The sequence below is a fragment of the Ammospiza caudacuta genome, chromosome Z, assembly GCF_027887145.1.
Source record: "Ammospiza caudacuta isolate bAmmCau1 chromosome Z, bAmmCau1.pri, whole genome shotgun sequence".
NCBI lineage: Eukaryota > Metazoa > Chordata > Aves > Passeriformes > Passerellidae > Ammospiza > Ammospiza caudacuta.
Window position 1 is genome coordinate 1678868 of NC_080632.1, and position 12947 is coordinate 1691814.

Below are 12947 nucleotides of genomic sequence, written 5' to 3' on the forward strand. Positions count from 1 at the left end.
CTTGGAGCAGCTAGGGAGGAGACTGTAGGAATAAAAAGGTGTGTAAACAAGGCTGCCACCAGCCACTCACCCTCCTTGTGAGCCTGGCTCTGGGCCAGCTCCATGACTTTCCGCTCAGCAGCGAGCACTGTGGCTTTGCTCTGGTATCCCTGGGACATCTCTGGGAACATCCTTCACTCCTGGGACATCCCTGCCACCCACCCTGCCCTGACCCTGCCCTCTCTGAGCTCTGCCTCTCTCATTTTGGAGCCGGGGGAAGCCTGGAGGAGCCCACGGAAGGAGCCAGGGAACCTCCCCCTGATGCGGAGCACATCACAAACCGGGGACAGGTGCCAAGTCCATCGCGGGTGCCATTGCTGGAGAGGGACCCAGGAGCCCTCAGAGAACACTTTTTCATGGGTCTAAGGTTTCAGGCCACCCCGCTCAGATTCGCCTCGTGTTTTTGAAGCTGTTTATAGTTATTTGTTGTCTTCCAGCTGTGCTTGTGAAAGGATCCCCAGCCCCATGCCTGACACTTGAGCTGTTGCTGTAGGGTGGGAAGGAGAATGCTATTGCATTCGCAGGGAATGCCCTGTTGAAGGCAGGAATGATGTATCTGACTCCATCTTATCAGAAGGCTAATTCATTATTTTATGATACTATATTAAATTAAAGAATGCTATTCTATACTAAAGAATACAGAAAATATATTTACAGAATGCTAAAAAGATAATAATGAAAACTCGTGACTCTTTCCAGAGTCCCGACACAGCTTGGCCCTGATTGGCCAAAGAGTGAAAACAACTCACAGCAGGATCCAATGGAACAATCACCTGTGGGTAAACAATCTCCAAACACATTCCACACGAGCACAACACAGGAGAAGCAAATGAGATGAGAATTGTTTTCCTTTTCTCTGAGGCTTCTCAGCTTCCCAGGAGAAAAATCCTGGGCAAAGGGATTTTTCAGAGGATGTGAAAGCCACAGGACATGGCATCCACCCAAAAACCCTTCCCACACCAGAGGCCATCCCATCCTGCCAGACGTGCCAGCCTTCCTGAAGCACCCAAAGGAGAGGTTTTCACTTGAAATCCCAGTAAAGAATGTAATAACCCAGGCACACCCCACCTTTAGTGGACCAAAGGTCAGACACTGTGCTCAGCTCCAGGGGGCACAGGCTGTGTGCTGTGGCCTTTGTCAGGAATCCTTCAAATGCTCTTTCACGCAAGAAGCTGAAAGGTCAAACATTCAGGATTTTGATTTTTTTCCCCTTCTCCTCAGGCACAATAGACCCAGGGCAGTTTAATGCTGAGGCTCCTGTGCAAAGTCACACGAGTTATTTGATAACCATATGTGCTTTTTGATAACCATATGTGCTTAATGCCTCAGATTTATCCACCATGTGAAAGATGAAACTTTCAATAATATATGTCCCTTCCTACAAGTAGATTTTATCACTCAAAGCAAATTCAGAGAAAAAAGAAAAAAAAATACACTTCTGTTGCCTCTCCTTACAGCACCAACATTTTCTTGGCTCTCTCTCCTGAATAATGTAAATCTCCAAACCCACTTACTTGGAGTACCTAAAAGCCACAAGCAACATGAGCAAATGCCAAACGTAGAAACATAAAGGCTTAAAAATTAATCCTACCAAGAAGGATAATTCTTTCTCCTTACAAGTTCTCATCACTTCTGCCTTCCAATTCATAACAGAAAATCACACAGTCTGGCATTCAAAAAGTCTCTTAGTGGTGTGGACACTGAGGTATCAGAAGGAGCTTAAGTTGTTTTAAAGAACTCCACAGAGCTATTTTTCAAGATCTGCTCTGCTTGCATAACTGGTTGGAAAATTTATCTGCTATTTTTGCAGTGGTCCTGTCATTTTTATCTTAAGTTATATTCTATCCCCACGAGGAGCTAAAGAAAACATTCAATAATTTAGATAATTCACCTTAATCAATGATAGAATTTATGCTTTTCACCTTGCACTAGCCTTAGTATGAAACAGCAGACCTGAATATATTAAATTATTTATTTGCAGGCAAGTACATTCAATGCTGGGAGTTCCAGATTTAATTTTGCTCTTAAACTTCTGTGCAAGGGACTCTCCTGGTGATTCTTGGAAGTGATTTCCTTGTGCCTGCATAATATAAATAGTATAAAAAGCTATTTAGGAAATGTGATTTTTTTTTTCCTGTCTTAGAAGGGATGTTCTGTGAGATCACAGGGGAAAAGGAAAATATCAGTAAACTTATAAGGTTGATATCAGGTAGATGTGAATCTGTCAGAAAAAACAAGCAGCATTCTCCTCACCCATGTATGGTATTAGAATACCTCTCACTATAGCCCATTTTTTTTGGTACACCATCCTTAGAGAATACTGCAATAAGTACACATTAACCTTAAAGTAAAATAAGATTAATGTATACTTATTATTGTAGTTGAGCCCTATTCTGATGCTTGATAGACCTTCCAGGGTCATCAACAAAGACCCTTGATAAAAAGCAAGAAAGACCCAAGACCTTGAAAGAAGCAAGAAAGAAGTGATTCAGCATAAACTCCTCCAAAAACAGGAGCTGCAAACCAGAGAGTCATCACCCAGGGAACCTTCTGTGAGCTGTCTGAGAGCCTGCACACCCTCCCGATGCTGATCCTGAAGGTTTAGTACAACTGATTAGCATGTGCCTCCTTACCTGTCCCTCCAATTCCTAAAAATCCCATTTCCTAAATGGAAATCCAGGAGATTTCAAAAAATTTCTGGAACAGAGATGGCTGCAGCACCCTGAATGGAACTCCCTTTTTAATTATGGAGGGACAAAAACACTGAGTGACCCCAAGAAGTCAGCACTTTCCTCCCAGTCCCTCCTCCAGGGAGCTCCCTGTTCCCCAGGAGAGTGGTCGTGGCACCAAGGCTGTGGGAATTCAAGGAGCATCTGGATGACACTCTGAGCCACGTGGTTTAGTTTTAGGTAGTCCTGAGAGGAGCAGGGAGATGGATCTTCAGGGGTCCCTTCCAAACTGAAGCAATCTGTGGTTCTAATAAGAGGCAAGTGGGAAGAAACGGGCATTTAAATCAGCATGGGATGTTGAGAGGACACCATTTTGATTAAAATGACTGTGGTGGTTTGAGAGGAAGTAGGTTTTCTGGGATGCTGTGACCACACCAATGGGTTGCTCAGATTTTAATATTGGCACCTGGTGTGGCCACTGGGGACATCGGATACGCCTCTGAGAACACACAGGGGTTAAAAAGCAGAGCTCTCCCCTGGGAAGCTCTCTTGGGTTTCTGGCGAGAAAAGGGTTTGGGTCTCTTGGGAGGGGAAAGCCACGCGGCGGCCTGAGGTAGGCCGGGGCTTTGGACAGAGATGGGAGGTAGGCCTGGCCTGAGGATGGAAGGGTGGAAGAGAGAGAAGCAACAGGAGGCATTGGGCAGACCTTCCCTGGGAGACAGAGAGAGAGAGAGAGAGAGAGAGAGAGAGAGCCTGTGCCTGGGACTATTGTCTTGAAATTTGATATCGTGCTGGCGTCACAGCCTGGCCTGCGGAGAAGGGGGGGTGCAGCAAGAAGGTGTCCGGCCGCTTGTGGGAGCTTTTAACCCCTTTTTGGACAACGAAAACTTTACAGAACATTAACCTTTCCTAGAAGAGAGATAGAGTGGAAGATGAAGAAGGAAATGGGCAAGTGTGCTGAAGGTCTGAGCCAGTGAGAGATGTTGGAAGAATAGAGAAGAATCTTAGGTGGGAAAAGATGATGGAGTGGTTTTTGCTGGACTCTTCTTGTATAGCCATGGACGGGACCATTTTCTTTTCCTGTGACACAGAGGCTGCATTTAGGGAGAGGCAGTGCCTCAGAACCAGGAGGGTTCAGTGTTGGTACCCCTCGGCCCCAGGGGGTGAAATTTGGGGGGACAGATGTCCCGAAGGAGAGACTGTGCCTTTTTTGGAGTGAGACAAGGCATCCTTCAAAGAGAACCCTAGAAGCAGCTCTGGTCCATGCGCAGTGGTGAGAGCGCTGGGCACGGAAGGAAGGTGTCACGATGGCAAAGGACTTTCCGGGCGGTGCTGAGTGACGTGGAAGCACACGAGGGTTCAGCGTGTTTCCAGGGGAAGCCCATGGTGCAAGAAGGACTCCTCTCCTCTTGATGAACTGAGAATTGATTGTTTGAAGAGTGGTGCTGGACCAAGAGTTGGAAATTTGGGGGATGGACGTATTGGAAATTTGGTGGGGAGAGGAGGAAAATGTATTTGTAAGGTTTTCATTTTCCTTGTGTGGTTTTTTTTACTTATAGTTGTAGTGTAGTTAATAGAGGTTTTTTTTCTTTATTTCTAAGCGGGAGCCTGCTTTGCTTATTCCTGGTCACATCTCACAGCAGAAACCAGGGAAAGGGTATTTTCATGGGGGAGCACTGGCATTGCACCAGTGTCAAACCACGACAATGTCCATTTTTTAAATTGAAAGAAAACATTGACTCTTCAGTCTTTTGGGAGGTGGAACTGTGAATGTGAAAAAAAAACCAGACTGGGAGAGTGTGATTGCCTTGACATGAGGGAAAAAGACACCTTCTCATAAGTCTTCAGAAAATCAGTAATTGGATTATTTTGGGGCCTGTAACTGTTCCTGTGGGCATTGGAACAGCAGCTAACAGCTTTTGAACCAGATGCTTTGTGGGTGCACAATCAGTTAACGATGTGAAATCATTTGAAGATATGACTTGTCATTTAAAAGGAGGATGTGCCATGCCAGCTGTGCTTCTGCATCTCTCTTTTGTCTATTCAAACAGTTGGAGCAGGCTGGAAGAGTAAGGGTGTCTCTCAGGAATTCCAGCAGGCAGTGGGAAGATTCAGGGAGCTAGTTTGTACTTTTAAAACTTCCACTTTAAATTCTGCAGTGTTTCAGAACTGTGATCTCAAGCACAGTTACATAAAACTCTGGCCTTACAGAATTCTTCATGCAGCTGACTCAGGACAAAAAATATGGCATTGTGTATGTGTTTTTAATTTTTTTTTTTTTTCTATTTGGTCAGGACAATATACTTTTATGGTATTCCCTGAAGAGTAGCTTAACCTCTCTGTGTGTCTGGATATTGGGCATGGCAGATAAACATCCACATCCAGAGTGTTATCAACTGGCTCCAGGTGATGACTGATGGATAAAGAGATCCTGAAATCCCCAATCCTCAATGACATCTATTTTCTTAACTAAATTCTGCAGATTCTGGTACCTTCAGTGTGGCTCATTAGCATGGCTGTTGTTGTGATTGCAGGATCACTGAAATCTAACAATATTTTGTTTCATTTAGTGATCACTTAATCTCTTGGGAACCTCACCCTTCTCTTTCCATAGCAGCTCTTTACGAGAGTTATGGTCAAGAGAATATTTGTATAGATTAATATGCCAATATAATTTCTTTGCCAGCCTCATACCTCATTTTACCATAAATCATCACTTCTTTTCCTTCTCTATGTCTCTTCCTTCCTTGCTCTTCGCTTTTGCCTTTTCTGGTTTTTAATGGTCATGTGCTATTGGGTAAAGTAATTAAATTTTACCAGCAAAGTATATCTGTCAGTTGCTAAACTGCCCCAAAGTTAATAGTACCTGTATCTATTAAAATGTGGAAAACATTAAAGGAGTGTGGAAATTAAAAACATTGAAGGACTTCCATGACAAGCAACTCCCTGAGGCTGCAATCTGGCACTAGCTGGGATTCACAAAATGCTCATTTAAATGTGGCATTTTTAAATATGAATCTGTTAATAACAACTCAAATTAAAGCAGAATTTCCCTGTTAATGACAGCTGTGAAATCAGTTCAAAAAAATACTTGTCACTACATTTAGCAGCTAATGATTTATTCCCAAAAGCCATTCTTGACTACGGAGCTTTTCAAGTGCCTTGTACAAAAGAGGTTTTAATAATGCAATAGTAAGTGAATTAAATTAAATTATTATCAACACAGTTGTTTTCTTCAATCAGGTTGCAAGCATCGTTTGGAACAATAAGGATTTGGTTTAGATTTGCTGTGGTTAACCCTGTCAGAGGGATTTTATCTCCACATGGTGGGATATTTTCTTGGTCTGATCTTTAAAGTTTGCTGTGGCTCATTTCAAAAAGCCCAGCTTGGGGCTGCATGCAGTTCTTCAGGCTGAAATCACCCCTTGCTCTCACCAAGCATGTTTCTGATTAAAACGCCGTTTTATTGTTGGTGTGTATTTCTTGTTTTCCACCTATCTCAATTCCCACACGTCGCATAAGGACCCCCAGAATATGATGGATTTACAGAGACCTGTTAACGTAGCAATAACCACAGCTTCCCTCCCAGCTACTGCCTGTCAGCACACCCCAAACGGGTTCGGGATGATTCCAGGTCAGGGATGTCTCCTTCTCCTTGTTTTTCATGCCCTCCAGGCTTTTCCACATGAATGGTTGTGATGCTGTCTTGGGTTTTACCCTCTTTTTTTCTTTTATATATTCTCTTTATCCTTTACTCAGACACTTGTAGCTTTGTAGCCTTGTATTTTAGCTTAGCTTCAACACTTTCCTAGGCAGAAAAACAAAACAAATTCCAAGATCCCTGTGCTGTCTTGGTTCTCCTTAGATACCAAGGCTGAAACCAGCTTTCCAAGATAGACTTTTTTAAACAAGGGCTGGATCTCATCCTGAAGGGGGAGATTCTAGAAGGTGCTAGAACTGGGGGAATTACTTCACCAGGAGAGTTTCTAACTGAGGGGTTCCTGTCAGATACGCTAATTTGCAGAATCTGTAAAAATTGTACATGTTAGTTATGTGGAATGTGCATTTTGGGCCTTTTCTACTTGACAAATTTGTGCACCTGAGGATCCTCATACAAAAATATCTTTTTTATCATCCTAACTGTGTCTGACTTGTATCTCTAGGGCCAGAGAAAAAGGCATCAGTGGAGATCCATCAATCTGCTGTGGATAAACTGAGCTGGGAGCCCACCCCTGCTCTCTGCTCACTTTGGATGGAGATTTCCTTATGCCTCAAGGATTCCTGCTTAGGGAAGTACAGCTCTGCAAAAATCTCATCCACTGAGCTGAAGTTTTCAACAGCACTGAAGATAATAAAAATTAGTCATTGATTGACAGAAGTCTGTGATTTCTGTGCTGGTTTTAACACAAAGGAAGTTTCATGTATTTCATTATTTTGTAGTAGATTTTGTAATATGAAATCAAGTTGATTTGATATTAGGAAATATTTTTTGACTGAAGGAGTGGTTAATCACTGAAACAGCCTTCCCAGGGCAATGCTTGAGTCACCACCCCTGGAAGTGTTCAGAGTGGACATGGCACTTTGTGGCACATTTAGTGACATGGTGTCGCTCAGTCTAGGGCTGGACCTGATAATCTTGAAGGTCTTTTCCAGCCTGTGATTCTGTGAGTCATGAGCACATCCTGAATGCCAGCTTTTCTGAGTTCAGAATCCACTTTAAAAAGAGGGGGGAAAAAATAGAGGCAGGACCAAATGAATCCAATCAATGTGAATCACAGGTACAGGTGATGTGGAAAGAGGTAGAAAGGGACAAGAGGAAAATCAGCCAAGCTCTGTGGTGCAGGCCCATTGATTTAAACAAACCTGTGCCTGTTTCATTTTATAGGAATTTGTTTTATTTTACCATGTAATGAACACAGGACTGTGCCAGGTTTTGAGATACCTGTGTTTTGACACAAAATATAAATTCTGTTTATGTGTTAGGCTCCTTTGAGTACGATTCCTGGGTGGCAGCTGTGACAGGTCAGGGGATTCCCATACAGTGCTCTGACCTGCCATCACTCAGCTCCAGATAGTCTGGGTGTGTGCTTCTGATGTCCTCCCACTACAGCAGGAGGAAACACTTCCAGAGAAAGGCAGGTCAGATCCTGAAAACATGTGTTCTGAGCTCCTGCAGCCCAGCTCTTTTTGCACATTCAAACCAGCATCTTGAGAGCAAGCATCAGTCTCCTTTGAGGTCAGTGGCTGGGTCATTAATAACTCCTCTGTATCAGTATTGTTAAAAAGTCTATAATGCCCAAGTCACATCACTTTTCCTCACATTGATTTTGACCTGGAAAAAGAGATGAGTGATGCATCTGAGTGGTGCCTGATGTTCCCTAGCACATAATAAGCAGCATTATTCACTTTGTGGAGAATGTGTAATCACCTCTCTGGAAGAGAGGTGCTACTTGAAAAGCTGTCTTCCTCATCACTGCATCCCCCCACCCTTACACTTGTGTTATCAATCATTAGATCATCACTGGAGGAAAGCTGCTGGAGGCACAGGTATGCCTGGCTAAAAGGATAAATGGGTCTTGCCAAGGATGGGAGTGGTGAGTTTTTTCATAATCCTTTCCTGCTCAGACTCCACCCAGATGTGGGTTTCAGAGACGGTGTTTAGGAAAGCCTTTTGTTTCTGATCTTCTGTGCTGCAGCAGCCTGGAGCAAATCAGACTAACCTGGGGTAGCTGGGTGAGGGGCAGTGCAATTTATCTCTGGATGGCTGAGAGGCAAAGACCAGATGAAGGATTTCATCACCACATTACTCCAGAGGTAGCCTGAGCTCATTCATCTGCAAAAGAAACAAAGTGAATGAACAACTCGATAATGCTTCACAGTTTGAAGATTGCTTCTGGATGAATGCCCTGCTTGTCTGCAAGTATGAGTACTGGGCTGCTGCCGCAACACATGATAAGAATAGAGAATTAATTTCTTCAAAAAGGATTTTTCGTCTGATGGCATCTGATATAATGCACACAGATTCAGAAAATATTCTCCCTTGCATCTCTGTTTCACCATTAATTACAATTAAATCAAATGTTACAATTTACATTCAGCAAATCTAGTTTTGCTTTCTGTCCTATTTTACAATCAAATTTTATATTTCTATTTGAATGTGTTATTATTATATTCTGACTAATTCAGCAAATTATTAATGTGGGCATGTAATAGCCAGTGGCCCCGCAGTGTATTTGCTAACTCGGTTCATTTGCAGTTCATAATTTGTTAACAGTTCTCCGTAATTATCACAAATTTATCTGCTGCTCCTTTATATCCTGTGACAATATTTTTCAAGACCAGATCAGGCCTGTGAAATCTGCACAAACATTTCTGTTACATCCCCTTTTAGGTCAGTCTTGGACTGGTACTCTTATAGGTTCTTATGCAAATCATTTAAGGGAATTGCTCTGCCCATTAAGTGCTGCACCACAGCACTCCTGTATAAGAAATTTTATTTAGTGGAAAAAAAAGAGAGAGAAAGCTGCTGATTTTGTGTCTGAGAAAGGGCTTCGAACACACAAACACCTTGCCTTACCTGAGAGCAGTAAAGCTCTCAGATACAGGAGGAATCCATTTTCCTGCTGCCAGAGGAGCAGTTTACACCACATACCGTCAATATTACTTTTTAATAAAATAGTTTATTATCACTTTCTATCTTCTACTACCACCTTCTCCTGACTGGTTGGGGGGATATGCTCTTTAGCTGGTGGCTGCCAGCCTGGCTGAGTCTACTGGGATCACCCAAACCTTTGAGCTAAGATGTCCTGCAAGGGAGGTAAGAGTGGCTCCTGACCTCTGAATGCCATCTGCTGCCTCAGAAGTTGGATTTTCTGGGATGGAAACTTAGGGGAACAGTGGCTCACTATTCAGAGAGAGATAAAAGAGGTGGACATCTGAGTGAGGCTCCCTGGTACCTCAGGAGGATGTTCACTTTTGCTCCTCACAATGCTTTTCTGTGCATATTTTTCCCATATTCTCTTCTATTTTGTGGGATAACTTTTAAAATAGGCACATTTGAAAGTGCCTTAAAATTATTGCATATGCCATGATCCAATTTTTATCATACCGCATGAATATATAACACCTAACGAAGCTGGGGTTTAGGAAATATTAGGAATTAGAAATATTAGGCACCCTAACCAACCTGCCCTCCACCAGTAGCTCCATTTTCACGGCTGAACCTCTCTGTAAAGCCTACCAGCTAATTAGAATGCATTAAAAATGACAGTGGCTGTTGACTGTGGGGCTGGAAAGCAGAGATTATGGTGTCACACAGCACCAGGCAGTGTGTGAGTCAGTCGGCGCCCTTTGAACGCCCCTCACATCTGGCTGGTGCTGAATGGAGCCACTGTCCGAGGGGCTGCTGCTGCACTACCTGGCTCCCTGTGTACTAATTACAAGCTCTGAATGCAGGAGTTAGGGGAGTCTGGGGACTTGTGGCTGGAGTTCACACAGGCTGGAAGAACAAAGGATGTCCTGTTCCTCATTACACTCCTACACTTAATTAGGAAGTGAGTTTGTTGATCACTGGCTGAGTTAAGAATCACTCATTTATGGCAGGGCACTTTGTGATTTTTTTTTCTTTTTCTTTTTCTTTTTTTTTTTTTTTTTTTTTGGTGAAAGTTTATTTAAATGACATTTTACACTTTGGCCATAAGGGACGTGCCTTTATTTTATCTGGGTTTAAATATGTCTGTTGTAGTCTCCTGGTCTGAGGGAAAGAGACACAGGGGTGTTTTGTTTTGGGGGGTGACTGGGAAGGAGAGGGGGTGGACGAGGGGAAGTGTTTCATTGCAGAGCTGGGTGATTGTTTGGGATTGGCAAAGCCATTTTCAGATCTGGGAATTTAGAGAGGATTGAGGGTGGTGGCAAAACCACTCTCCTGCCTTCTGTTGGGGATGGGGGTCAAGGTGATGCCTTGGGATTTTAGCTTTTGTAATTGTCATGTATTTGCTATCCTGCAGTTCTTTGGTGCATAACTCCAAACTCCACATTCAGTGTCAGCTGCTGCTGTCCCATTTTGGGCAGACACAACAATTCCTCTCCAGGCCTGGCAGCCAAGGGCACCTCACTGCCCCAGGGCCCAGAAATGCAAACAAAAGTGAGTTGGGTGGGCAAACTTGGGGTAAATGACTTCATTACCTGAGGCTGTCAATGTTAGATTAACCCCCAATATGCAAATGGACTAAACTTATAAAAGTGTGAAGACTGTGACCTTTTTTGGTGCAGCCCCTCAGGGAGCTTCGTCTGCCCAAAATGTACCTGCAGGCCCTTCAATAAACATAACAGCTTTTTATTCCTTTAATTCTGTCTGGTCTCTGGTTTTAGGTAGCCCCAAAAAGGCATAAAAGGTGAAAATATTTTGTGGGTCTGACACAGGCCTGTCAGGCCGGGCCCTGGAGCTGAGCCGGGCCTGTGTCCAGAGGCCGTGGGGACACAAATGGAGGCCACAGGGTGACATGTGAGCCCTTGGAGTGGCTGCCTAGAACAGAGACTGGACAAGATTAAGAGAATAAAGTGGGTATTTATTAAAGGTTTTCAACAGTTACACCTTGGGCAGTCAGAGGCCTCCCATGGGCTGCACCCAAGATGGACAATGATCATGAGTTTTTCACACAATTTTATATATATCACACAATTATATATTCACACAATTATAATATATATATATATGTATATCTATCTATCTATCTATCTATCTATCTATCTATCTATCTATCTATCTATCTATCTCAGGGGTTAATCCTCCAATTACAGCTTCAGGTAATGAAGTCATTCTCTCCACGTGTGCCCCCCTCAATTCACTGATGTTTGCATCTGAGACAATAAGGTCTCCTTGAGTTTCAGGCCGAGAGAGGAATCGTTTTGTCTGAATAAAATGGGAAAACAGTAGGGAAAACACGGTAGGGATTTTAGAATTTTACAGTAAAGCAAAAAATATCAAACCTAAATCCTATGGCATCACATGGACACTCTGAGATGCCCCATCCTGTGGGATGCTGCAGCCCTCTCAAAGGGAGCCGGCTTCCCCTTCTCCTTTACAGGAATGGCATTAAATATCCAGTGCCACTGCAGGAGCTAGCATTTCTTCACTGCTACAGCCACTCTGATGAATGATGGACTGTTTTCCTCACCCACAAACAGCGTGCCCAGGCTCTGACAGGGGAACCACACGAAAGCAGAGCGCAGAAAAACTTTAAAAGAGAAGAAGAGTGAGACATAATGGGCAAAACAGAGGCCTGTCTGATTTTTCTACAGTAGCTGTAACTGGGATTAACCAGCGTTTTGTGGAGAGAAATTTACTGTCATTTTTGCTCAGGTACCTGATATCATTGTTGCTTAATTATGGACACTTACCTTGGTGCCGCCTGCTATGCAGTCCAGTTCCTCAAGCATAAAATGCCTCTAATCTCACAGCTATTATGGAAATTTTCTTCCTAGCTGCATGTCTGAAGGAAAGCCATCAAGCAGCAGTGCAGGAGAGCTGGTGGGGGTTTCTTGGAGGTCTCTTTGCAAAATATCTTAGGTTCAGCGTACACGGAGTTAGTTCACTAGGCTGAAAACAGAGCTCAGAGAATAGAGGAAGGAAAAAAAGCCATATTGCTAAAATATTTTCCCTGAATTTAACTAAATTAAAAGAAGTTTCTGTGGTGGCTTGTGAATTGCTTGAGATTTTCACACTCACCTGGTTACAAAGACCATTTCAACCTCTATCTTTGAATTGTGTATGTTGCTTCCATGCCCATGTGAAAGAACAAAAAAATCAACTGATAACAGTTTCAGACTTGGCAGGTAGCAGTTGACCTGAGCTTCTGCTCACATAATATTTTCTGAATGAGACACTGAAAGTTTTCCTGGCTTAAGGAAACCATTCATTCAATCCTCAAGAAGTGCTTGGACTCTACCCAGAAGTGTGAGCGGATTCCTTGTTGTTGCTGTTGTTGTTTCCAAACAGTATCCGACTGTCAGTGGAGGAAAAATATAAGATTAAACCCCAAACCAATCATGTTAAGTGTGAGAGGTTTGCATAAACGTTATTTCCAGGAATAAATAACAGTAGTGCTCATGTGAAGGAGGCAGGTAATGGGGTGTCTCAGCTGCTTTAGATCCATGACCCATTTATAGATTATCACAAGGAATTATACATAACTCACAATCCACCAGGAAAACATCATGGGGCATATAATTATGTTGCAA